This window comes from Muntiacus reevesi, chromosome 20, assembly GCF_963930625.1.
Source record: "Muntiacus reevesi chromosome 20, mMunRee1.1, whole genome shotgun sequence".
Classification (NCBI taxonomy): domain Eukaryota; kingdom Metazoa; phylum Chordata; class Mammalia; order Artiodactyla; family Cervidae; genus Muntiacus; species Muntiacus reevesi.
In genome coordinates, this window is record NC_089268.1 from 48,322,495 (window position 1) to 48,348,503 (window position 26,009).

The 26,009-nt window shown below is 50.7% G+C and overlaps 1 protein-coding gene across 5 annotated transcripts in view; it reads right to left on the reverse strand.

Annotated features, from left to right (window-relative positions):
- Nucleotides 1–26,009, reverse strand: part of RREB1 (ras responsive element binding protein 1) — a 160,958-nt gene that overhangs the window by 108,170 nt on the left and 26,779 nt on the right. For 2 of the 5 annotated variants that reach the window (XM_065912283.1, XM_065912278.1), the window contains exon 1: nt 11,261–11,477. The exons of 2 other annotated variants lie outside the window; for them this stretch is intronic. The gene's annotated coding sequence lies outside the window, so the exon portion shown is untranslated. Of the gene's footprint in view, nt 1–10,508; nt 10,855–11,260; nt 11,478–26,009 lie in introns of those variants that run through there. One more of the 5 variants, XM_065912279.1, reaches the window with a different exon arrangement.

Consider the following 26,009-nt stretch of genomic DNA (forward strand, 5'->3'; position numbering starts at 1 on the left):
CCTGGGAGGGACGCGCCGCGGCTCCGGCCCGCCCACCGCACCACGCGCTCCTCAGGCCTGGCGGGCGCCCCTCGGGACTCTGGCCTCCTCGCCAACCTCGGGGCGGCAGCACCACCGTCCGTACCCCGCACGCCCCTTCCTCCTGGCACCCTCCGCCCCGCCAGCACGTCGCACGCTCCTGCCGCACCCAACACGCCGCCCGGACGCAGATCAGTGGTCCAGCGTCTTTTCATGTCTAGGAAGCTAGCCACTGCCTCTTTCTCACACTAGTAATACTTTTGGTCCTTATCACAGTTGTCGCATCGCTGAAGTTCAAAGTTGCTGCATAAATAAAGATCTATGAGTTAAAAAAAAAAAGAAGCCCTAGGAGGTTTGCAAATTCGGGGGTACAAAGTGCCTGTTTTCCTAAAGGAGGCTGAATGGGATACTGAATCCAACTCGATGCAGTATTTTAGGAAAGGGGGGTTGTAAAGCTTCACTAGGGGCTTCCCCGGGGGCTCCAATGGTGAAAGACTTCACCTGCCTGATAGCTCAGTTAATAAAGAACCTGCCTGAAATGCAGGAGACCCAGGTTCGATTCCTGGATCGGGAAGATCCCCTGGAGAAGGGATAGGCTACCCACTCCAGTATTCTTGGGCTTCCCTGATGGCTCAGTTGGTAAAAGAATCCACCTGCAATGCAGGAGACCTGGGTTCCATCCCTGAGTTGAGATTCCCCTGGAGAAGGGAACGGCTACCCACTCCAGTGTTCTTGCCTGGAGAATTCCGTGGACTGTATAGTCCATGGGGTCGGGAAGAGTCAGACATAACTGAGCGACTTTCACTAAGCACTGCAGGAGAACCTGGGTCGGGAAGATCCCCTAGAGAAGGGAATGGCTACTCACTCCAGTACTCTTGCCTGGGGAATTCCATGGACAGAGGTAAGCTCTCAAACCACAAATGGTTTTCAGAAAATTTATTTTCATGATTTTAAAAACAAGTTTGACTTAGACTAAGGTGTGGGAGTTGAGCCTCCTTTAAATCATACTTGGTTCAAAATTTTAAGTAGAACACTTTGATCCAATGTAGTTTTAACCGACCAAGTTGTGAAAACCTGTTTGAGATGCTCACTAGCCAGTTTTATGTAATTACCCCTCCAAACAATTAAAAGCCCTAAAGTGGAAGAGAAAATGGCTTTAAAAAAAATACAAAAAAACCTTTTTTCACATCAGAGAGGAAAGTATACAAGACTTCTTAGAAATAAGATGAAGTTGGACTAATATACCTGAATGTATGTGCCAGATCTGAGCCTAAATAACTCTAGTTATCAGGTGAGGACATTAAGGAATATTTAAGGGTAGCAATAATGTACTTTTAATCGACTAGGATTTTATCTTGTATAAAGGATACTAAGATCTTCTAATGTAAAAAAAAAAAAAAAAACCAAAACTTAATTCCTTATTTGAAAAGGAAACCTATCCACATAGTTACTAACATAAAGGTATAAAAGGATCCATAAAATGCCTCTCTCATCCCATCTTTACGGTGTCTTCCATATTCCCCTACTTCTGAAGACATATGTACCTCTTTTATAAGAAAGCTAAGAAAAGATTTTGAGATGATTTTGTGTATTTGCAGTATTTGTTTTTTTTAAAACAATAAAGTCTCAGCATAAAGGAATTTCCCAGAGAACAGTGAAAATGATTCTTTCTATAAATATGATCTATAATCAACTTCTATCACATAAGTATGCATGTATATTGTGCGCACACAGACACAAATAAAGCAAGATCTGTACCCTGTAGGTTTCTGGTTTGGCATTTCGTTTTAAATCCAAGCAGTAATGGCAAAAAAGAAAAGTTAAATTATACACAGACCAACACTCCTATTAACTCATACCACTAATGAAACAAAAATCTAACTAAGCAGAGAAAATGGGCCCACACATTGGAGCTCTGAAATGATTCTGGTCTTTGATCTGTGTGCCCATCTCTCCTATTTAATATAAACTTCAAACCAAGAGCCATGAAAAGTGGTTATAATTAGTAAGGGCCCCAGTGTGACAGCTTTTAGAGCAATCAGGCATTAACAACGTTTTTTTTCCCTCTTTAATTCTGAGTAAATTAAGCTGAGCAAACTTTTATTTTAAAATTTCTGTAATTCAAAACACTTTCCCACCAGTGTGTACTTAGCACTCAATTTCTGGGAGACGGGTTTTGCTGAAAAACGTTAGTTTACTTCTGTTTCCTTCTCTTAATTTGTACCGATATTTAGGACTTAGCTTCTCAAATTATAGTGCTCTTTTCCAAAAATAACCTGCACCTCTTCAGAAAACTCTGTGTTTTTTTGTATTTGAAAATGGATTCAACAATAATTACTGAATAAGCATCAACTACGCAACCCTTGAGGCTTCCCAGGTGGCTCAGTGGTAAAGAATCCGCCTGCCAATGCAGGAGATGCGGGTTCAATCCCTGGGTCGGCAAGGTCCCCTGGAGAAGGAAATGGCAACCTACTCCAGTCTTCTTGCCTGGGAAATCCCATGCTCAGAGGAGCCCTGGTGGGCTACATACAGTTCATGGGGTTGAAAAAGAGTCGGAGACGACTGAATGACTAAACGACAACAAATGCAACCCCTGAGCCAGGTACAGAAGATGGAAAAATACGGTTTGAAGTCACTGCCTACTCTCCAGACGGGGAAAACATGCCAACAGGTAAATTACAACAGACAGGCCGACCAGATGGGGTAAGGGTTATTCTGATGGAGGACCTGATTCTCCGTGCAAAAGGTGGTGTTTAAGGTGGGTCTTGAAAGAAGAGTGAAGAAATGTTGTTTGCAAGGAGACTGGGGGTGGGGACAGAGCCCAGTGAGCGATCCGTGCAGAAGCAGAAGCTCTTGCACTGTGGCCGCCATGTGGAGTGGGAGTGGGAAGGGCTGGAACTAGGAAGACCGTCTGGAAACCGCCGACGAGGTCCTCATGTGCCAAGTCGACGAGTTTGGATTTCTTCCTGCAGACAGCAGGGAGCCAAGACATATTTTTCGGCCGGCAAACCCCACGCGTGGCTAGTGTCCATCGAGCGGAGGGTGGACAAAGGTGCCAGGAAATTGACTTGGGAGGTGTCTGTGACCCGAGGAGAGCTTTGATCAGGACAGCAGGGCAGCTAACCCCGGAGTCGGACGGCACAGGGGTGTCCAGGGAGGTCTGGCTCGGGTGGGAGAGACTGGAGTCAGGGACTGGCCTAGAAGGCTGGGCAGATGGTGAGTTTCAGTTCACCTTCCAGAAGTGGGGGGAGGGACTCTTCTCTCTGCAAGTTCCCTCTGATGCACCTGCAGGCGACCCTCAGTCTGGCAAAAGCTGTCAGTGGAGACAGGCAGCAGTGGTAGCCAGTTTATAGGATGCGGGAGGGGGCAGCGGGGCACCAGAAGCAAGGCTCTTGCCACCCCAGGAGCCGCGTGGAAAAGGTGGCTTCCGGGCAGGTGATGGCCACCATCAACCCAGAGGGACGTGAACCGAGGGACCCCGACAGTCTATCCGCATGACAAGGACATAGAAAGCTGCCTGCAGAATGTGCAACGCGTCTCTTAGGTAAATGCACGCCCAGATGGTTCTGGGAGCAACTGTCACTTCCCACCACAGGTCGCCCCCCCTTTTGGGAGTCGTTCCCCGCTCTCTTCCTGCCTTCTTCTTGTTCCAAAGCTTCCCCCTCACTCCCACCCCCCTGCCTGTGAGCTGGGAGGCGGGGGGTGGACCAGGACACGGGGCAGGCAAGTGGCACCTGTGGCTAAAGACGGCTCCCGCCACGCTCCTTGGTCATGTCTTGTCTGGGAAAACGCAGTTTAATGTTTGTATACCACATTTCCTCTTCCTTCAAATCAACCTCCTCTTGGGGTCTTTGAGGTCCGGGAGTCCTCCAAACATAAAACTCACCACCATCTCTTCCCCCTCGATCCGTCCCCTGCCCTCCCTGGGGTCGGCCAGGTGTCCACTCAAGGGGAGACGTGTGGACAGAGGCCCAGGTCCCCCCCAACACTGCACTTTAACAAGGGTGGAAAGTTATGTAAGAATTTTGCAAAAACTTAAAGAGAACTTAAATAAGTAAGTCTACAAGGGCGAAAACATGAACTGTCAAGCAAGTAAGGGCTTGTTCAAACACTGAGGGAAAAAACAGTGGTGGAAGGGGGGCTCAGTGTGGTACCCTCCACAAACTTAGAACACGAGGGAGAAGGGGCGGGTGATAACACCGGAGTCAGTTTCCTAAATAAGCAAAGAAGTACCACCTACCAGAGCAGCTTCCCAGCACCCATGAATCTGGTTTGTTTTAGAAGCAGAAAAGTTCTGGAACTTTTATTGACTACAGGGGTTTTTAAATACACGGAACGCCACTGAAATGTTCTGCTCAACCCCCAGTCTCCTGTGACATCTTGGACCTGCCAACAGAAGGAGACCTTACTCACTCCACGAAATTCCAGCTCCCCAAATATGCCACGTGCGGCATAGCGAGACCACCAGGGGGTTTGCACACGTGACGCGGGCCTGGACCTCTGAAGCGGGCTTTCTCACCCTCCACCTGCTGACGTTTGGGGCCGGATGAGCCTTTGCTGTGGGGCTTCCCAGTGCATTGTGGGAAGAGCAGCAGCATCCTTGCCCTGGACCACTGAAGGCCGCTGCATCCCCTCCCCCATCGAGGCAAGCAGAGTCTGCAGACGCTGCCAGGCACCCCCTGGGGCGGGGGGGGGACCACCAAGCTGAGAGCCACTGCTCTCAAGAGTGCACCAAAGCTTACCAGCTGCCTGTCCCTCAAAATTCATCCCTAGGTGATGGCTCAGCAGGTGAAGACGCCACCTGCACTGCAGGAGACATGGGTTCGATTCCCGGGTCAGGAAGCTCCCCGAGAGAAGCAAAGGGCAACCACTCCAATATTCTTGCCTGGAAGAGCCCATGGACAGAGGAACCTGGCGGGCTACAGTCCATGGGGTCACAAAGAGTCAGACACGACTGAGCGACTATGCACACAAGTAAACTTCGCGAAGAATAATGTGCTGGCCTGTTTGTCTCTGGGCACTCGAAGCAAACATAAACTCTGCCTGAGTCCTGGAGCTGTGCACCATTCTGGAAAGGAAATCCAGAGTGGATACCCACAAAGCTTCCTGAGCTCAAAATACACCACTTTCTTCCATATATAGATTCTGACTTTCTGAAACATTTATTTTATCCTTACAATGATCTCAGGAGGTAGAAAACCTACTGAAAAAAAAAATCTATAATCATGTTCATCAAGAAAAACGCTGCCAAAGGCTAAAAAAGTTTCTTTTTTAATTGCCTTACATCTTCACCTTCAACCACAGAATTGTTGTCAAAGGATCTGGTCTCATTTTAAAAGCACACACACACAGATAAACAGGCCCTGTATATTTGATGCTCTGTCTTCTGAGGCCAAGCTGACTTGAAAAAGCAGGTGTTGTTTGGAGTGAGGCTGGAGCTGGGAGTTCTGGGTCCTGGGCTTGATTTATTACCAGCCACCGGGTGGAGGCTGGCACAGCTGGAAAATGGGTTAATACACCCACCCAGCCCTCACTGTGCCGCTCCCGCTCTGAGGATAAAATTCAAATCTTTGTTCAAGGCCTCCACAAAAGCAGGGTGAAGTTCACTTTGTCCAGGGTCCGCCCTAATGAAAAATGAAATGTCCCAAGTAATGAAACCACTAAGAGCCTCCAACATTCTTAGAACCGTCTTACCCCACAGCTTCTGAAAGAGGCGGGGAGAAGAGATACCAAGCCAGCCAGGGGAAAAAACAAATAGAGCTATTTAAAAGCTTTATCTAATTACCCCCACTGAGCCTTTTTCTCCGCCCGTCTGGCCGGCTGACAAAGAATGTGGGGCTTTTGCCTGGGCTTTCTCACCCCCATCGGGACCACCCCGCCTTGGGGAGTCTGAAAGGCCTCAGGTGAATCCTGCTGGACCTCCCGTACCCAGACTTGGGGACTTCACAGAGGCTTTCAAATTCTATTAGCACTGCTTGCTTGAATCACACTGAACAAACAGTCTCCACCCTCTCCCACTTCTTTTGTCTAAGCACCTATTCACTGGCAGCCACCTCTATTGATGGGCAGACTGGCTCACCTGTACCCAGAGTACCATCCGAAACAAGATGCACCAGTCGCCGCAGGAACAGCTCCCTGCGCCCTCCTCTGGGGTGTCCCTCCTCTCCCCACCCTCGCCCCCAGTCTCCACCAACCCTTGCCAGCTACTCTCAGCTGCCCTTCCTACAACACCCAGAGAAGGTGACCAGGGAAACGGAGACCAGCACAGCAGGTGACCCCATCCCAGAGGACAGCTAACAGAAAAGGCAAAAGCCCATCACCCTCCCGCCCCATCTTCCTCGCTCTTCCACTTCGGTCATCAAGACAACCCCGCAGATGGTTTTCCTCTCTGTATTCTGCCTTCCTTTGGGTGTAGGGGAAATTAAAAATAAGTGATGCATTTCAGAAGGCACAGTGTATGCCTCCCTCTTGTTTCAGATCGTACACCTTTTCCCTCTGGTTTATAGGTAGCCCCCCGCCCCCCCCCCCAGGGTGTAGAGATCATAGGCTGACCCCTGCTTTTTGAAGAGAGCCATGGCTATTTCTACTCAGCATCACTTTCCAAGGCTAAAAGAGAGAAAGAAAACTCACTAACCTTGCCCCTCCCAAGAAAACCCATCTAATTTCTTCACTGCATTTGGATATAAAAAACATTACTCAACTTTGCCTGTTTGGCAGGTCAGATGCATACAAGTAACCTTGAGACTGGGAAATTTCTGAGCTGCAGTGAGCGTGCTTTTCAGCCAAGAGATGGCTACCAACCATGGCTTCAGTTAGACTGCAACCCTTTTTTTTTTCCTCACTGAAAAACTCCAAAATCCTTCAAGTGTTGCTTTTGAACACTTGGTCCCAAAGATACTCTGCATCTAATGGAATTATTTTCAAAAAAGGGGCTGAAATAAACTGAGATGGGGATGTGGAATGAAAAGGAGGTGCTCTATCAAAACTTAATCTAATAGCAGAAAAGGGGACGAAGACCACTGTCCTGGATCAGAAGAGGCTCGACTGCCTTCATCCTGCCGATTATCTACTGCATTTCTAGCTTCCAAACACAAATCTGTTTAGTAAAGAGCAAAATAAGACATCACTTCACGGATTAGGTAGGTTTTCCAAACTAAGCCATCTGTTATTAATAAATGAAATAAGGTGATGTTACACACACCTTTCCTAGGGAAGCGAGGATTTAATCTGAACACACAGGTTAACAGACAAGATGCTCACCCAGAGGAGCTGCCATCTGACACCAGGTCTGGTCAGAGCATGAACTTCAATAAAAAGACACTTCCAAAAGAGAGATTATTTAAATATGATAACAAAAACAAAACAAACTCAACATCCTACTTTCCTAGGCCAAAGGACATGAAGGATTCAGAAATTAATTAAATCTAGTTAAATAATGTAAAACAGGGGAGGACTCCCTTTCAAAAATGCTTCGGTTAATTTTAGCATCCTTCTGTTTAGCTGCTTAGCAACCCTTATCCTATGACCTTTTAAGCACCACCTACTTTTCAGAAGGATAATGAATAGAAACATCAAAAGGATTCACTTCTGACTACTTCGAGTGAGCACTTTTAATCAATTTTCTGCAGGAGTTAAATTTATATTAATTATGCCATACAAACCCCCCGAAGGGTAGACTTTTTTCTTAATTTCATTAACTGGGAAATGTCCTTCACTGAAGGTAATAAATGATGGCAACAACTGAGCATAACACAACCAGCAAAGATTTCCAAACTGATTTTAGGAAGTGGACTAGCACAGCAGTTCAAAATTGGGTAAAAATGCAAACCACATAATGGCAACTGCATAGGGCCGGCACACAGCAAGGAATCCATCAACAACTGCTGACAGGGTGATGCAGACTGGCTCAGTAGGCTTACTTCCCTACTTCAACATTCTGCACCTATGCTGGATACAGAATGTGTCCTACAAGTGAGACCTCAGGAGCCTGCCTGAAGAAGTCTAAAATAAAAGACCCTTCCATCAAAAGGTCATTTGTGAGATGATGCAAACAGTTAGGAATGGATGCCCCACCTGTGCCAGCTGAGTCAGACCCATCTTCCCATCACACAACAAACGCTTGTCTGCCATAAGGGCCCCGGCTCTGAATTTCTGATGAGAAACAAAGTGATATCCAGAAAAACCCAGAGAATGATATGCCATATAACAGAAAAGGTCAGCAGCATTTTCTTAAGAGTATCGTGTAACCAGCAAATCCTCTTTAAAAACAAAACATCCTACAATGCAACCTGTTTGGCAGTATTTTTAAGAATAATAAAACAGTGCAAGTTCATTAACAACCTAAAATGAAGCGCAAGGTAAACAAACAGCAAATCAAAGGGCTCCCCCTTTCTTTTGTAAAGGGGGCTGGGGTGGGAAGGAAGGTGTTTTTTCACACATTTAAAACTTGATAAAAGCCATTCAAATGTTTAATTCATCAGTGTAACCAAAGCCCAAAACACATCAAAGCAAGATCCATGAGAGGATACCCAGAAGTTTCCTCCAAAGGGCAAAGGTAAAACATACAGGGGGAAAAAAATAACAACTAAAATTAGTGACTCACCTTTACATAAATTACTTGAAGAATAATTTGTGTGATTGTGTGACTCTTGAAGGAAGAAAAGAACTACACGTTTAAAAAAAGAAAGCGAGAGAAAAAAAAGAAGTTTCAGCCAAGGCTTCAGCCTCTAACAAGACTTCCGGGTTACATTAGGACTTAGAGCCATACCTGCCTGCTCGAGAAGGCACCAGCCCTAGAGGATGCTTTTAAGGGCCCTGGGGAAAAACAAAACAAAAACCATCCTTTTCTTTGCAGTTCCCTTTTCTCCGCTTTCCACATCAATTAAATTCGAATACACTTGCGCGCACGCACACAGCACTGCATATCTAGAAGAAAACTATCTGGAAAACATGGGATGCACATTAACGACTCGGCAGCCTTTGCAGAAATCACCTCCAGTCTCTTCTTCAAGACAGAAACACCTCGCTATTTCCAGCATCTCTATCCAACAGGCAAACTTCATTTCCACTGGCTTTTAAATCTAAACTCTAAAACGAGCAGGGGGTGAATGTTTCTGCTGCTGAAAACCCTCAGACAGGTTTTTCAGCATACCCCAGAGTTGTGTTTTTTTTTTTTTTTTTATTCGCCTTTCCATCTCTCTCCACCACCACCATCCCCAAAAAAGAAGCCGAAAAAACTCCAAAGTGGCCCGAATGTGTGCTGCTGCTGGCTCTGAAGCCGTGTAGAATTTCGTAATGGAATGTGAACTGCTCGTCCGGATCTGGGCTCACGTTCTATCTTCTAACCCGTAAGGAGCCAGGCAGGGCAAATGTGCTGAGCAAGGAGAAATACTTTTCTCCTCTTTTATAACCCATCACGGATGCACCGCGGACGCGGGACGCGACTTACACGCGGCGCCTTGTCAACCAGCTCGCCCGCCGGCCAGTCCCCGCGCCCGGGGAGGGGGTCCTCTGCTGCCCCCCCCACACACACATCGCCCCCCCCGACCCCCGGCCCGCCCGAAAGGCAAAGTGGCCCCGCCGAGGAGTGGGCTGGAGCGGCGCGCCCCGCACTCACGCGCCTCCCCGGGCCCGGCGGGCGGCGGGGAGCGAGCCCTCCCATCCTCGACGCGACCCTCGGCCCGGTCCAGAGAACGCGCCGCTCCCAGGGAGGGGGCCGGCGACGGGAAGGACCTCCCCTGCTCCTTAGCAACCATTAAGGTCGCAGTTTCCTAAGAGACCGCGAGCGGGGAGGTGGGGGGCTGGTGGGCGCGGGGGGCCGGGCCGAGGAGGAGGGGGGCGCGTGGGGGACGCACTGGGTCCCCCAGCCCCTGGACGCCAGCCCTCCCCCCCCATCCCGGCCTTGCTGGACGCTACGGGGCTGGGATGGGAGGAGGCAGGGAAGCCCCACAACTCGGCAAAAAAAAAAAAAAAAAAATTGGTCCAGCGGGCGGCGGACAAAAGTTTCCGAGCGCGCTCCACAGCTGGGCGGCGAAGCGGGCCCCGGCGGCCGGCCCCGCCTCGGATGCTCCCGGCCTCCTTCCTGTGCTCGTGACGGCGCCGGGCGCCGAGGTCTTCCCCCCCCCAGCCACCCCCCCCCCCCCCCGCGATGCAGGCTCCGCTCCACACCGATGGCTCCCACGAAAACACGTACACCGCCAGCGGAAAGGCCAGAGAACAATACGCGCGGACGCGCCCCCCCGCCCCTCGTGCGGTCACCCGGGGCGCGGTGGTTGGGGGGGGCGCGATGGTCGGCGTGACCAGCAGCCACTAGCCGGGAGCCGCGAAGGCGCAGGGCCCCCTTCGGGGCCGGCGCCGTCCGCCGGAGACGATCAAAGTCCGCAGTGCAGGGCGCGGCGGATGCTTCCCACCGCGCGGTACCCCCCCCATCCCCGGCAAGCACCCCCCCACCCCCGATCGTGGCACCCCCCGAGCGTGGCACCCCCGGATACCTGACGGCGGCGGCGGGCGGGCGGGCGCCGTCATCTACGCGCTCCTCTCGGCCCGAGAGGGACTCGAAAGTATGTAGGAGAAGAGTTTCCCCTCCCACATGGGGGGGGGGGGGAGGAGGGATGTCGGGGGAGAGAGAGAGAGAGGGCGGAAGATGGAGAACTGTGCGCTGGGAAGATGTCTCTGGCCGGCCGGGCGCGCACCCTCCGAGTCCCCCCAGCGGGGCTCGGTTAAAAATAAATGCGGCGGCGGGAGCGGCGGCGCGGGTCGGGCCGGATTCCTGCGCTCGGACGGCTAATATGGATGCGCATCAGGTCCCCCGGCGGCGGGGCGCTGCGGCCGGCGGCTCGCGCTGGGAGCTGGTTGGCAGAGCCGGCGGCTCGGGAAGGGGAAAGGGAGCGGAGGAAGGGGAGGAGGAGGGAGGAGGAGGAGGGAGGAGGGGGGAGGACGCGGGGAGGAGGAGCGGCCCGGCGCGCAGCAGCCTGAGGGGCGAGGGCTGCCCGGCTCATCCCACGCCGGCCCCCCGAGCGCACGCAGCGCCGCGGCCGTGGGGTGCGGTGGGGGGTGGCTCCCGGGTCCTCGCGGCCCCCTGGGGAGACGCGGAGTTCGAAAAGTACGGCGCGCCCTGCGCAGACCTCACCCTCCCCACATCCCCAAAAGTTCTTCGGAAAGGTCGCCGCTCCCGGCTCAGTCCCGGACATCTCGCGGCCGCCCGAGGGACCGCGAGCCGGAACGCCCAGGGGCGCGTACTCACGGCCGGGCCAGGGCGCTGGGGGCTCCCGGGCGAGGACGCCGAGGGGACCGGTGGGCTGCAGGGAGGGATCGAGCAGAGATGCAAACTTGTTCCGGAAAAGGAATCAAAATGGCGTTTCTGGATGTGCAAAGTTCATCAACTCCGCAGTCGCTTCCCCCCCAACCTCCGCTTCGCCCCGCGGGGAGGGAGGTGGGCGAGGAGCTGGCGACCCCGGCGCCCCGGCCGCCGTCCTGGCCCCCGCCCCGGCCCCCCGCCCCGCTTGCCCGCCCGCACGCTCGGAGCCCCGCTCTACCCCTCTCACCCTGATAAGTAGACACATCACGTGTTGCTCCTGCGCGTCTCCTGGGGACGTGTTACTGAGCGGCGGCGGCGGCGGCGGCGGCGGCGCTCGGGCCGGGGGGCGGGGTGGGGGGGGTACCGCGGGCCCCGCCGCAGCCCCCAGCCCGGATCTTAGAGTGGTGACTGCAGCCTCCATCCCAGGGATGGAGGGACGCTTCAGTCCCCCACCCCACCCCCACCGCAGCCCCAGGTTGGCCCCCACGCCCTCCGCGGGCGCCACCGGGGGCCCAGGGGGAGGAGGGCTTGGGTCGCCCCCCTACCCTGGGGAAGGGTCTCGGCTGCGGGGCCGCGCTCGGGCCGGGGGCGGGGGGGACCGCGGGCCCCGCCGCAGCCCCTCGCCCCGATTTTTGCGGGCCGACTGCAGTCTCCATCCCAGGGTGGCGGGACACTGCAATCCCCCACCCCAGCCCCAGGTTGGCCCCCACGCCCTCCGCAGGCGCCCCCGAGGGCTCAGCGGGAGGAGGTCTTAGGCCGCCCCCATCCCACCCTCCCAAATCCCCGGGGGAAGGGTCTCGGCGGCGGCGGCCGAGCGCGATGCGACCTGCGCGGCGCACTTTGCCGGCCGGCCACCTTCATGGACCACCACCGCCCCCCCCCCCCCCCACTCCAGCCCCTCACTGCAAGCGACTCCCCGCCCCCGGCTCTCCATCACTTCACTCGGTGGTTTGTTTCACTATTTTAACGGAGGAGGGGACAAGGCAAAGACGCCTGGGAGGCGCGAGAGGGGCACTTCGGAGGCCGGGAGAGGGGTCCCCTGACCCGACGCCGCCCCTCTTGGTCTCAGAGGCAGATGTGGGGGCGAGCCCCACCCGCGCGGTTCCCTCCCCACGCGGTCCTCGCTGTGCATCCAGGTGGGACAGGCAGACTACGGGGCGGGAGATGAAGGAACTGGCGCTTCACCCCGCCCCCAACTCCGGGCCGTTTCTCTCCCAGGGCCCAGTACTTCTTGCTCTGGGACTGCCGCCCCGGCAGCGCGTTCTCCATCCAGCTCATTCAGCGCTGACTCGACCTCGTCACCTTCCCTTCCCGGCGCTCCACAACTGATGCTTCGGCGGCGGGGGCTGTCTTGCACCCAGGCGGCTGCCCCCCGGGTCCCCACCCCGCGATGGCACGGCTGATGCTGTGTCATCCTCGTCGCCCTCCTAGGCATCAGGGAAGCCACATGCAATATCTCTTTCTCTCAGAGGGCTCCTGTTTCAGCTCTGAAAAGCTGGGGCCCTCCTCTGAGGCGCTCGCCATCTCCAGGGCTCCAGCCACCAGCTTCGCCCTGGCTGCCGCGGCCCAAGTTATCACCCAAGCCCAGAGGAACCAGGCCTGGGCTGCGCTTCCTCCATAAAGCGGCTGACATGTTTCCAACTGTTAATACTTTTCCTACCGAGCTTCTGAAAGGGGCCTGTTGTCAGCCTTTGGAAACATCTTCAGACAGATCAGAGTGATTGTGGTTGTAGAAAACAAACACTGCACACCCCCTAAATTCTAAAGATGATGAGGAGCCTCTCAACTAGGTGCAGTCTCCTGTGTGAGGCTTGCTAAGCAAGATGATGTTATACAGACAGAAAGCTGGCTACTATCTACTTACTATGACCTTCGACCCTGTTCCACGCCAGTTCCTCTGAATACACTTGCACACCATCCAGAGTTGTAAGCCCAGTCCCAGGCCTTTAATTGGTGGCCTTCAGTGGATCTCTGGTCTTCAGGACAGCAGACAGAAGTATCGACCCAGGGATGGATTCAATGGATGTGTTCTGGCCAAGACAGAACTCTCTCGAACCAAGCAAAAGCAGTTGGACCGTTACCTCTGACTTGAGATAATCAGCTGCCCAAGAGGGAACTGATTCAGCTGGCTGTTTCTCTGATGTCCAGAGTCATCAATATTAAGTTTTCAGAACCTGTTACATTTCCCAGGGTCTGCTGTTGACAGAGGAAAACTCAAACCAGAGAAACTTCGCAGTGGCATTTCTCTAAGCCTCCTCTCCAGCCCTACCACATGCCCCCAGTTCGGAGTCACCTTTCCTGGTCTCCCCACTCAGTGGTACATTTTTTAGTAGGAATCATATCAAAATTGGAATTTTGCTTATTCTGTAAAATACATTAATACCTGCAAAGCTACATGAATTTTTAGGACAAATCACCTTGATAGCATCACTGAGGTAATATTGGCAACCTATTTAAGTTGAGAAAACAGCCTAAAAGTAACTTTTGAAATGATACTGAGCTCTGCATTCATCTTTTCTAGCTAATTCATAAACTTGGAAGCCAAATGAGCTGTCCAAAGGTCTGCTTGTTCATATTACATATAAATATCATTGATCCAACAAATATTTTTTGAACATCTAATAGGGAGAAAGAGTCATGCTATCAAAACCACGATGACCCTGAGGAAACAAAAACTGAAAAAGACACATGTACCCCAATGTTTTTGCAGCACTATTTACAATAGCTAGAGTATGGAAGCAACCTAGATGTCCACTGACAGATGAATGGATAAAGAAGTTGTGGTAGATATACATAATGGAATATTACTCAGCCATAAAAAGGAACGAATTTGAGTCAGTTCTAATGAGATGGATGAACCTAGAGCCTATTAAACAGAGTGAAGAAAGTCAGAAAGAGAAAGATAAATATTGCATATATATGGAATCTAGAAAGATGGCACTGATGAATTTATTTGAAATGCAGGAGTGGAGAAACAGACATAGAGAGCAGACTTGTGGACACGGGAGAGGAGAGGAGAGGGTAAGATGTATGGAGGGAATAACAATGGAAAACTTACATTATCATATGTAAAATAGATAGCCAATGAGAATTTGTGGTTATGTCTCAGGGAACTCAAACAGGGACTCTTATCAACCAAGAGGGGTGGGATGGAGAGGCAGATGGGAGGGAGGTTCAAGAGGGAGGGGACATAATGTACACCTATGGCTGATTCATGTTGATGTTTGACAGAAAACAACAAAATTCTATAAAGCCATCATCCTTCCAATAAAAAATAAATAAAAAATTTTTTAGAACCCATGATGATACGCCACTTTATAACCACTAGGATGGCTGTAATAAATAAGGCAGATGATAACAAGTGCTGTCAGTGGGAAGACAGAACTCTCCTTACACATCGCTGGTGGGAATGTAAAACGCTGTAGTCACTTTGGAAAGCAGCTTTTTAATGGGGAGTCCCCCTGGTGGTCCAGTGGTTAGGAATCCACCTTGTGATCCCAGGAACACAGGTTTGATCCCGGGTTGGATGCCAAGGAACAACTAGGCCTGAGAGGCCCCGACTACCAGATCCACACACTCTGTAGCCGGGGTGCCACATGTTAGGGTGCACCCCAACAAAAGATCCCACGAGATGCAGCAAAGGTCCTGTGTGCTGCAACTAAGATCTGATGCAGCCAAATAAAAATACATTTTTTAAAAATAAATAAAACGAACAAACAACTTGATGGTTCCTCAAAATGTTAAGCATAGAGTTACATCTGACCCACCCACTCCACTCTGAGGTACATAACATAAGAAATGAACATATACATCCACACAAGAACTTGTTCATGGCAGCATTATCCATAGCAGCTAAAAAATAGAAACAACCCAAATACCCACCAACTGATGAGTGGATAAACAAAATGTGTTGCATGGAATATTATTCAGCCATAAAAGGGAGTGAAGCACACACTACAACATGGATCAATTTTGAAAACACACTAAATGAAATAAAGGGAAAGTCGCTCAGTCGTGTCCGACTCTTTGCGATCCCATAGACTATACAGTCCATGGAATTCCCCAGGCCAGAATACTGGAGTGGGTAGTCATTCCCTTCTCCAGGGTATCTTCCCAACCCAGGGATTGAACCCAGGTCTCCTGCATTGCAGGTGGATTCTTTACCAGCTGAGCAACCAGGGACGCCCAACAATGAAATAAGGCAGACCCAAAAGGACAAACACTGTTCTAATTCTGTTTATATGGTATGTCCAGAATAAGCAAATCTAGGGAGACAGAAAGTAGATTAACAGTTCCTAGGGCTGAGGGTTTAGAGGGAATAGGAACTGACGGTAATATGTGCAGCATTTATTTTTGGGGTGATAAAAATGTTCTAAAATTGACTGCAGTGATGGTTGACCAACTCTGAATACAGTAAAAGCACTGAACTATACACTTTAAATGGGTGAATTGCATACTATGTACGTTATACCTCAACAAAGCTGATATATATCTATTTGTAGTTATATAGATAAACACACACATACATGAAATTGCACTATGTTCTGTAGTGAAGTGATATAAAAATGGATAATTTATAAGCCATGGCTTAGAAGAGTTTACAAGCTAATCTCTGCATCCACAAGAAATAATGAGGAAATGCAAGCCAATATATAATAAGAACCATTAAACAGGTACAAAATTCAGAGGTTCTGAGAAAAGAGATCACTTCAAATAGGCCATTGGCGAAGGTGTCACAGAAAAGAAAGTAATGGAGGTTGGGCCATGGAGAATGGTTAGAAATTTCATAGATGGAGAGGGGGATTAGAAACAGCAGATGAAAGGTGTGGTGGCAGCAATTTATGGGCCCTCTTCAGAGACCAGGAAGGATTCCAGTATGGCTGGATCATAGCACTTAAGAAGCAGCAGGTGATGAGAGCAAAAGTCAATGGGCTGAGGCTAGGGGACTTCCCTGGTAATCGAGTGGCTAACTCCAGTCCACGCTCCCAGTGCAGCAGGTCCAGGTTTGATCCTTGGTCGGGGAACTAGATCCCATCTGCCGCAACTAAGAGTCCAAGTGCCACAACTAAGACCTGGGGCAGTCAAATAAATAAATATATATATATTTAAAAAGTCAACAGGCCAAGGCTAGCCCACAAAGAGCTCTGAATGCTATCCACAGCAAACCTCAGGGATGTGGGCCTGAACTAGGGCAGGAAGTGGGGGAAGGAATGGAGAACAGATGGTTAGGAGTCACTTCAGAGGAAGGACTGACAGAGAAGCAGCTGGTGTGGGAATCGGGGGTGAAGAAGTGAGGACTGAGAGGATGCCTGGGTCCCAGCCGGGTGATGGAGAGAGTGAATGTCTGATGAGAAGGTCAGAAGTGGAAGCTCCCTGGAGATGGACGGTGACAGAGCAACTGACAGTGAGCTGGAAGTGGAAATAATGGAACCCACAGAGCTATGCCATGGAAGAAAACCAAGGAGGAAAAGGATGTGGACATTGGAGAAGGCCCCTGGAATGAGGTAATGCAATCCGCTGAATCTCAGGAGACATGGAGGTGTCCCTCCTGCCAAGAGAAAGGAGCACGCAGGGTGCTCCAGGCAGAGGGAGTGGTGAGCAGTAGGCACAACAGCATGTGTGTGTCCTAAGTTGCTGAGTCGTGTCCGACTCTTTGCAACCCCATGGACTGTAGTCCGCCAGGCTCCTCTGTCCATGGGACTCTCCAGGCAAGAGTACCGGAGTGGGTTGCCATGACCTCCTCCAAGGGATCTTCCCCACCCAGGGGTCAAACCTGCGTCTCTTAGGTCTCCTGAATGAGCAGGTGGGTTCTTTACCACTAGCGCCACCTGGGAAGCCCATGCACAAGGGCACAAAGGCCTAAAACGAAGTCAGTTTCCTGAACTGCAAACCTGGCTGGAGCAGAGTAGATGGGGGCGAGGCAGCCAGAGATGGAGCTGGAGAAATCGCTCATGTGCTGGATAACCGAGAGCTCCGTGTACCCCTTGTGGCTGACCTGCACTCTGTCCCAAGTTGAGGCCCTGAAAGAACTTGAGGAGGTAGACAGAGCCTCTCTCGTGGGACCGTGGAGAAAGGTCTGGAACACTTGGGATGGGAAGACTAGCTAGGAATTAATAGAAGAGCCCACCTAAGAAATAATAGGGACTCCATCAGCCACTGGCTGTAGAGGTAGAGAAGAATGGATTGGTTTGAGACATAATTAGGACACAGATGCAATAGAATTTGTCCAGTTTGGTATGGGAGAGAAGGAAAAAAGTCCCTCTGCAGCACTGACCATAGGCGGGACATCAAATGAAGGGAAACCACTCAAGCATCTGTGGAGTAACACATGACAGCATGGGGGTTAAGGTAAAAAGAGGGGGAGAGGGACTTCCTGGTGGTCCAGTGGCTACGACTCCATGCTCCCAATGCAGGGGACCTGGGTTCGATCCCTGGTCAGGGAACTAGATTACACTTCTCAAAACTAAAGATTCTCCATGCCACAGTGAAGTTCGAAGATCCCATGGGCTGCAACCTGGTGCAGCCCAATAGACAAATAATAAAAAAAAATCAGGAGGGGTATTTCGCTGGTGGCCCAGTGATAAAGAATCAGCCTGCCAATGCAGGGGACACAGGTTCAACCCCTGGTCTAGAAAGATTCCACATGTTATGGGTCAACTAAGCCCACGCATCACAACTGCTGAAGCCTGAGCGCCTGAGAGCCTGAGATCCGCAAGAGAAGCCACTGCAGTGAGAAGCCCGCGCACAACTCAGGAGTAGCTTCCTGCCCACCACACCTAGAGAAAGCCTGTGCAGCAAAAGAAACCCAGCCAGAAACGTTTGGCCAGAAATGGCCAAAAAAAAAAGTAAACAAAAGTAAATAAATAAACATAATTTGTTTTCCTTTGTTTAAAAAAAATAAAACATAAAGAAATAGTCTCTTTTCCCAAACACACCACGCTCTATTTCAGCCCCTTGTGGGCTTTCTTAATAACACATCGGCACTTGTCAGTGTGATTTTTTAAAAAAAGGGCTGGGGGTGGGGGGAGGAACAGGGGAGACTAGAGGTGGGAAATGGTAAAGAAAATTGAATCCACTGGGCTTGGTCTCAAGTGGTTGAGGAGAGTGAATAGTCTTGAGGAAGCTGCCTCCCTGGTCTCAGTTTAGGACCCTGGACGGGTGGTGGGTCCACACATCTGCAGGGATGGTGTGTGAAAGACAAGAGGAGATTGGGCCCAGGAAAAAGACCTGGAGAGACATCTGAGGGGCAGAGGGGATGGGCAGGAAAAGGCTAGAGGCTGACCAACCCCAGGGAAACTGAAGGAGCAGAAGGCTGGTGGTGGTGGTTGGGGCGCTGGGGGTTGGGGGCGGGGGGAGGAGGCATGCTGCCAATAAAAGGTGGTCAGTGGTGTTAAGTCAGAGACACATCAAGGCAAGTAGCTGAAAAGGGGGTGAGATCTGAGACAGTAAATTGACTTGAGAGGGGAAGGCAGAGGCCAGAAAGCATGGGGTTAAGGAGTCACTGGAAAAAAAAGGAAGCGAAGGCCTGAAGCTCTGTGTAGTTGCCATGTAACTGTGGCAACAGAATAGCAGCTAATAGGGACTGACCCCCTACTACGCGCCAGGCGCTGCTCTAGGGACCCCGTGTGGATCATCTTGCTGAGTCCGCTCCGTCCTCCAACCTGGCAGGTGCGGTCGCCACCCACATCCTACAGCTGACGGAACCCAGGCGGAATCCTGGGGTTCCTGGGCTGGCCCGGCCGGGACCTGGCAGAGCCGAGCTGGACCCCTAGGACCCACTCTCCTCTTGCTGTCACCACCCCTGTTGTTGTTAGTCAATCGAGAATTAAATCGTTTGCTAATAAGAAATGCCTATCTGAGTGTCTTGACTAATCTGGCTAGAATGCCCTTGACCGGAGTCTGGCAGAAGGGCCGCTATTGTCTGTGCTGTCGCTTAACAAGGCTTTAATTGGGAAAAGAAGGGAATGGCCAGCCTTCAGTGTTGCTCATTTGGTTTATAACCACCCCTCCTTCGCAAAAACCTCAGGTACAAACCCGTTTCTGTTCTCCATAGACATTTATGTCAACAGGAAAGGAATGTAGATCCAGAGAGAGACAGAATAGAGATCTTACAGAACACAGCTTGGGAAGGTGTCTGTCTGTCTATGGCAGAGAAGAAATGGCAGACAGATCAGCCTTGGGGGAAGAAGAGGGGTAATTCACACTCCACGGCAGGTGGGAAGGGGAAAGATGCTGGAAGCCTAAGTCCAGGGTTGGGTCGTGGGCGCTGGCGCCCCACGGCTTTGACTACGGAAGGCGGTCGGACGGCAGAACCAGGGAGGCGGCGGGGGCCGAGGCCCGGGGTGAGAAGAGGTCCGGAATCGCCTTCAGCTCCGACGCCTCAGAGCCACGGAGGGGACGAGACACACGGGAGGGATTACTGACAGTCAGAAGCTGACAGGAGTCAGATCCGTCAGAGGCCAGCGGACACCGGAAGCGGCTTCGGCGACCCGCGCGGTGAGCGTGAGGCGGCGGGTGAGGCGCAGACCGCGGCCTGAGGGCTGGCGGCGCGCGGGGCGGAAGCGGCTGGCTCCTGTGAGAGGAATCCTGACGGTGGGCTTCCGGGGACGGAGGGGACGGTGGGGACGGTGGGGACGGAGGGGACGGAGGGGACGGTGGGGACGGAGGGGACGGTGGGGACGGTGGGGACGGAGGGGACGGAGGGGACGGTGGGGACGGAGGGGACGGTGGGGACGGTGGGGACGGAGGGGACGGTGGGGACGGAGGGGACGGAGGGGACGGTGGGGACGGAGGGGACGGTGGGGACGGTGGGGACGGTGGGGACGGAGGGGACGGAGGGGACGGTGGGGACGGAGGGGACGGTGGGGACGGAGGGGACGGAGGGGACGGTGGGGACGGTGGGGACGGAGGGGACGGAGGGGACGGAGGGGGCGGGACGAGGCCTTGTCGCTGAGGAGGAGGAGGACGGGGAGCAGGCTGAGAGGAGAGAAACGTGAGGCTGGGATCTCAGGGCCTCGTGCCGGAGCGTCTGCGGATGGCGGCGTGCGGACGGGTGACCCCCACGGACACGAGAACGCAGAGGCTAACCCGGGCGCCCCAGACTCATGGGCTGCAGCCACGGCCCCGCGTGTGGCGGTGTCGGGGTGCGGCCTTTCCAGCCGTCCTTCCGTGAAACGAGGTCATCGCGGCGGCCCCTAATCCGGTAGGACTGCTGTCCTCACCAGAGGAGGGGATCACCGAGCTGTGGTCCGAGCGTTCGGACTCTGCGCTTCCAGCTCAGAGGGCGCGGGTCCCATCACTGGCTGGGGAACTAAGAGCCCACGGGCGGGCGTGCGTGCGTGCGTGTGTGTGTGTGACGGGCGGGAGTGCGTGCGTGTGTGTGACGGGCGGGCGTGTGTGTGTGTGTGTGTGTGTGTGTGTGTGTGTGACGGGCGGGCGTGTGTGTGTGTGTGTGTGTGTGTGTGTGTGACGGGCGGGCGTGTGTGTGTGCGTGTGTGTGTGACTTCAGTCGTGTGTGTGTGTCTTCAGTCGTGTGTGTGTGACTTCAGTCGTGTGTGTGTGTGTGTGTGTGTGACGGGCGTGCATGCGTGCGTGTGTGTGACGGGCAGGCGTGTGTGTGGGTGTGTGTGTGCGTGTGTGTGTGTGACTTCAGTCCTGTCTGACTCTCTGCGACCCCACGGACGGTAGCCCACCAGGCTCCCCTGTCCATGGAATTCTCCAGGCAAGAATACTGGAGTGGGTGGCCATGCCCTTCTCCAGCACATGCCATGAGGCGAGGCCAAAATAAATAATAAGTTTAAAAAGACAAGAGATCAGACACACAGGAGGACAGCCGTGTGAGGCCACAGGAGAAGCTGGCGTCTGCCAGCCAAGGAGAGAGGCCTCCGAAGGAACCAGCCAGCACTGGATCTGGACTCCCAGGCTCCTGAACAGGGAGAAAGCACGTTTCTGCTGTGTCGGCCCCCAGCCTGATGGGCTTAATTTCGGCAGCCCAAGTGACAGATGCAGGGAGGAGGGACCCAGGGACGACAGGGGCCTGGCGAGGAAGGAGACTAGAAAACACGCCATCAGCTCCACGGCCTCCCGGTGAACCGGGGGAACCTGTCTTATTGAGGAAAGGCTTTTGCAGGAAATAACAGCTCTAAGGACAAATGAAGTTTCCATCAGAGTGTAGAAGCAGGGCAAGTGTGTGCAGAAGCCCAGGAATTCTTAGGACGGGGTACATAGCCTCAGTGGGGCCGGGGAGGCTTGAAGTCGGGGTCTATCATGGCTAATGCCCCCTTTACACTCAACAGAGGGCTGGCACAGTGCAGCTTCCTTTTTTTTTTTTTTTTTTTTCAGGCCGTGCCATGCGGCTTGAGGGATCCTAGTTCCCCCATCAGGGATTGAACCCAGGCCCCCTGCTTTGGGAGCATGGAGTCTTAACCACTGGACCACCAGGGCAGTCTCACCATGCAGGTTCTTAATGAACATGATTTGCAAAATATGAAGAGGTGGGACAGATATGAAGGAATGGTGGGGATGGGCTGGAAACGGTGGGAAACACGGGAAATTGCGGGAGGAATGTCTTCTTGGGATTGGCAAATAGAACAGAAAGCCAAGAGGCAGTGGCGAGATGTCATTTCAAATGTCCAAATCCCCTAAGTACAGCAGCCAATGAAACCCTCCCTCTAAGATAAGCTGAGTATCGCCCTGGGAATGGGCCACCTTTACAACTTCTGTCATACTCAATGCGTTATTACTTCAGCTACCCAGATACCTTGAGGGATGCATTATTTCTGGTTTGACAGTTTTCCCTTTAAAGGTTAACCATTTGGAGCCAAAAGTTTTCCTCCAATGTATTATGCACTGCCTCTCTTTTTCTCCCTTTTCTGAAAACTCAGAAAGTTAATATCTGCACAAAATGATACTATCATAAACTTCAAATATTTTATTGGATTGTCAAATAAAGATAACTGTTTATAAACAAGACATACTAGGCCACAAGACTTGCATCTTCAACAAGCTACTCATCTAAATAGGTAGGTCCTAGCTATTTGCTAGCATCCCCAAGGCCTTCACAGTAAATCCCAGTTTGAGGGTGTTTTTGTCTGCTTATAGTTATTTGTCCTGCCTCACTATCCGGCTGTGTCTTGTCACTTCTTTCTGAACTGAGTGTGCCTGCCAACAGCAACCTCCTCTTCCCTTTCTAATTGATCGTTTCTTATCTACGTGATTAGGCTTCCCTGGTAGTTCAGCTGGTAAAGAATCTGCCTGCAATGCAGGATACCCCAGTTCAATCCCTGGGTCGGGAAGATCCCCTGGAGAAGGGATAGGCTACCCACTCCAGTATTCTTGAGCTTCCCTGTGGCTCAGATGGTAAAGAATCCACCTGCAATGTGGGACCTGGGTTCGATCCTGGGTTGGGAAGATCCCCTGGAGAAGGGAATAGCTACCCACTCCAGTATTCATTCTTACCTGGAGAATCTCCATGGACAGAGGAGCCTGGTGGGCAACAGCCCATGGGGTCACAAGGAGTCGGACATGACTGAGCAACCTTCACTCACTCACTCTCTACATGGTTAGGAAACTAGATAACCAAGATTGCTTGAAATGTGTGAAAAGCATAAGGACAAGCATCTCCTTTTGCTGCCCAGAAGCCAAAAGCTGCTGACGTCCTGATTCTCAGTTGGGTTTTAGGCTGATGCATTGCTAGCATACTTTTAAACCATTAAAGTTTTTTCCGAGATATCAGAATAGCAGGGAAGGTCAAATAACTCTTTTAAGTCATAAGTTAGACTTAGCTTCCTCCAAGATGTAAGTTTATTGCTTACGGAATTTTAAAATGATTGAATTTCACCCCTCCACAGCAAGGGCCAGTCATCTCTCCTCTGCCTTCAGACAACCTAACAGATATTAGAAGGAAAAAAAAAAAAAAACCTGCTCTATTTTCACTAGATGCAGATTCTTCCCCTAAAAGATGTACTCCAAGTTCAACATTTACTTCGCTGTCAGATAGCACTCTCATCACGAACCAGAGTACAAATAAGTGAAATAAATACTCCTTCAATAAGTAGTAAGTATGTATACCTTTGTGGGTTCAGCTGGGGGTGGGCAGAAGCAAAGTAAAATTTCTGCAATTTCAGTTAAGTCGCCCCCACATGGTATTTGTCAGCGGGGCCCACGGACAGTGCAACAGTACCTCTAATAACTCTCGCCACTGGTCCTCCTGCTCACAGGTCAGGTCCCCGTGGCCCCAGGTCAAAGGAGCTTTTAACTGTAAAGAGAGTTTTTAACTGTAAAAAGCGCTCAGGAATGGACTTCTCTGGTGGTCCAGTGGTTAAGAATCTGCCTTCCAAAGCCTGAAACTTGGGCTCCATCCTTGGCCGGGGAACTAAGAGCCCACATGTTACTGGGCAACTAAGCCCGCAGATGGCAAACTACAGGGCCCACGTTCTCCAACGTAGATCCTGCATGCCGCAACCAAGACCCGATGCAGCCAAAAATAAGTGTCAAAACCGAAACCAAAAAAAATTTTTTAAGTGCTCCAGAAGCTGCAGTAAATTGCACAGCTAAATAGCATGAGAGATGCTGACAATCAGAAACACTGAAAACAGCATGTCTATCGTAATGGACGGAAAACTCTTTCCCTCAGGAAGAAATAAAGTCATGTCTAGTACAAGGGTATCATTCCACAGTGAACAGGGCATGGGAATGACCCTATGCAGTGCCTCTGATTCTTAGGAGGCAATGCACTTAGCCATTTCAGGTATACGTTTTCATATGCACACCTCAGCTAAGTAGTGGAATCCACACTCAAAAAATAAGGTATTTTAGAGTCTACTGACTGACTTGATGTTACTTCTTCGAGTTACTAAAGAAACTTGACATTCATTACTCATTCATTCAACCAGCAGTTGGGTGCACTGATGGTGTTCCAGGCTCTGAATACAGTACATGAAGCACAAGGATCCTTGCCCCACCGGGTCTTACAAGCTGAAGAGTTATGTTTTCTTTCTTTTTTTTTTTAGGATTTATTTATTTTTGGCTGTGCTGGCTCTTCATTGCTCTGTGTGGGCTTTTCTCTAGTTGTGGCGAGCAGGGGCTACTCTTCACTGGGGGGCATGGACGTCTCCTGGCGGTGCTTCTCTGGTTGCAGAGCACGGGCTTGAGGTGTATGGGCTGCAGTTGTTGCAGCACATGAGCGCGGTATTTGTGGCGCACCGGCTTAGCTACCCTGCAGCACGTGGGATCTTCCCGGACCAGGGATCAAACCCGTGTCCCCTGCATTGGTGGGTGGGGTCTTACCCACTGGGCCACCAGGGAAGTCCTTAAGTTTATAATTAAAAGAGCATGGGGACTGTGTGAGAAAAAACTTAATAGCAGAACAGAATAGATAAACTAGGAATAGATCTGTCTGTTACACTTACTAGAAGTCAGTTTATGATCTAGGATGCACCAGCAACCATCAGAGGAGGACAGAATTATTCAGTGACTAATCATTGTTAGAATATTTGGTTAGCAATATGAGGGAAAGTGTCAAGCTAAGTTCTTACCTCAAACCATACAACCAAATAAATTCCTTGTGGATTAACTAGTTAAATAGGGATGTACTTTTAAAACAGAAAAAGAAGATTAAAAACAAAATTTGTCATACTTCCAGAGACCAAAAAAATGTATCATATCTCTGGATGGGGAAGTTTTAAAACTTGGAAATAAAGAATAGACAAATAAAGAATAAACAATAGAATAGACAAATATAAAATTAGAAATAAAAGGGACATTTAAAAAAGACCATAGAAAACTTGACCATATAGAAATATGAACCTTCTCTATGTCAAAATTAAAAAGCAAAGGGATTTCTCTGGTGGTCCAAGAGCTAAGGCTCTCTGCTATCAATGCATGGGGCCCTGGGTTCAATCTCTGGTCAGGGAACTAGATCCCACACGCCACAATATGCGCAGCCAAATAAATAAATCATAGAAATAAAAACCCATTAAAAATAAAAATTAAATCAAAAGGGAAAACATAAATTTTTTTTTACAGAAGAAATATAAATTAAGCCAAGTAGTTAAAAAAATTTTATCTATTAAATTAGGAAAAGAAATTCTCAGCGTCCACTAGGATGAAATGAACTAAGTAGAAGCTTTCACATGTTCAACTGCTACTGGCATTGTAAATGGTTAAAACCTTTTGGAAAGCTTTACTGACACACTTTATGTACATATTATTATAAACATCTTTTTTAAGTAAGCAAAACAAAACAGAAATGTACCAAAATGATACAGAAACAGTGTCAGAGTGATGGGAATGTGTTATATATTTTTTATTTCCCCAATTTTATGCAATTGCATTTACTTTATTAGTTTACTAATTTAATTAGACTTATTCTTACCCATCTGAACTTTATGTATTATCTCCTTATGTTACAGAATCTCAAAGAATTTTATAACACCAGAAATCTGGTGTTGAAGCCACAATTTTCAAAATAATCAAAAAACAATCATTCCATTTAAAATATAAACTTGGCCACAGACAGGTCTTGCATTTTCCCCATTTACCCTGGAAAACTACTGCTTCTGTGGTAGGTGAGCATCTTTTTCAAAAGCAAGGACTTCCCTAGTGGTCCATCGGCAAAGACTCCACTCTCACCAAGCAGGGGGCCTGGGTTTGATTCCTGGTCCGGGAACTAGATCCCACATGCTGCAACTAAAAT